The following is a 1,912-nucleotide window of genomic DNA, read 5'->3' as shown; positions in this document are numbered from 1 at the left end:
CTCTCTCTCTCTCTCTCTTTTGCTAACTTATTGTACACGAACGTAAAACACACAAACAGTCGGAGAACCTCTAAAAAAAGCAATTAAGAACAATTTATTTGCGGCATAAGTTTCTTATCCATAAATTTGAACTTGCAGCTCGCACCATTTGTCAATGTTTTATCATTGACTGATAACTCCCAAAATAATGGACAGAGATAGATAAATTGTTATTTGTTCTATATTCTATTTAATATGTTTCATTCTGTTTTAAAAAAATATTTTGCTTGTTTTAAAAAAAAAATTTGTTATCATTTTTATCTATTTAATGTATTTATCTTATTTCTTTTTTTTAAAAAGTCACTTTATAGTTTTCTTTAAATTAAGAAAAAAATAATCTTATTTACTTCGAAGTTTTTTTGGTGGGTATTTTTCTTTGCGTCTAACAAAAATAATAAGTTTTGCGTTCTCCTCCTGCCCGCGAACTCACTGTGAACCCTCGACCCTAATAAGTCTACCTGTTCGTTGAAATGAGCTGACAAGTTATAAAGTTTGGACACAGGACATTATTCAGCTAGCCTGTACAGCTCTGCTCCTCCCACCCCCTTTAAGCCTTACCCCCTGGCGGCGTCAACCAGGACATTCTTTTAACCGTGACGGAAAATGATTCGGGGCTATTTTCTTGATCGCAGAGTTTTGGAACTGAACGAAAAGGACAGCAAAGTGTTGGTGAATTCGGCATAGTTTTATTGTTTTTCTGTTAGTTCATATTTTCAAGTGACCAAAACCTGAAGGAAGTATTCATTACTTACTGCATTTAATTTAAAGAACAAGTTGATAATCAATAGGCTATTGTATCATTATTTTTGAACATTTTGATTCATTTAATAATAACAGCCGTTTTTCACATGGTAGTAGTGGATAGAGAGCTGTCGAAGTTATAACCAATCAACAGATGGAGAAGTGTGCTTTTCTTCGGATTAACGACAGTGTAGATGAATCTTTATTGCTTTGTTTATGAAAGTGATAAAGCCTTCATCAAATGTTGTCCATCGAGGTTGTAAATCTATAAGCCATTTCTAACAGAGGCTTTAAATTAAAAAAGTTAAATATCGAACAAATCACAGTAGTGTTGGCTATTGCCTATCGACATAGTCAGATATGAAAGCAACTATGTAGAAAGGACTTAAAGATAAGGGGAAAATATGAAACTTTAAAGTGACAGTTTCAATTGCACAATCTATCATTTTTTCCACTTATGTGGCCTTGGTTTCAAAACAGTGACGTTGGGTGAGACACTTTCACAGTGAGGTGTTTGAGGTAAAACTTCAGATTGGCATCTAAGCATGATGACTTGCGTTTATGAGTGGTGAAGGGCGGAGCTGTCTTACTCGACAACTACTTAACTGTTTTACGCTGGCTGACCGCTGCGCTGTTTATGACGTAGGCACGGTGACACATTTTTAACCCACAGGCTGTTTTCGACCCCCCCCCCTTCCACCCACACACTCTCCCCTTTTCAAAACAGTATATATTTGTCTTTTGTAACAGGTAAGCCAGTACACAATTCTTAGTGATACGAAAGGTTCTGATTATATTCTTTCTTCCTCCACCTGAGACGTTGGGAATCAAGTGCAAGGTCAGTTTGTGTTTTTATTGTTATTGTTTTGCTGTGCTTTTGCTATTATTGCTGTTTCTATCGTTTCGTTTTGGCTAGTGTTGCTTAAATTAGTCAATATTAATGTTCATCAAATCCAGGTTTATTTGGGTTTTTTTATATAACGTTCTATAGATTTATTCATAGAAGTTGTGAAAATAAAGAAAGCAGAGGGGGCTTCCATTTCAATTTAAGCAGTAAAAAAGTAGAGCCTGTAAGATGAGACATCAGCGTCTTTCACTCAACCTCACTCCTCTGAATAACAAGGTACGAGAA

The sequence above is a fragment of the Aplysia californica genome, unplaced genomic scaffold, assembly GCF_000002075.1.
Source record: "Aplysia californica isolate F4 #8 unplaced genomic scaffold, AplCal3.0 scaffold00482, whole genome shotgun sequence".
NCBI lineage: Eukaryota > Metazoa > Mollusca > Gastropoda > Aplysiida > Aplysiidae > Aplysia > Aplysia californica.
This window is presented reverse-complemented; position numbering follows the sequence as displayed.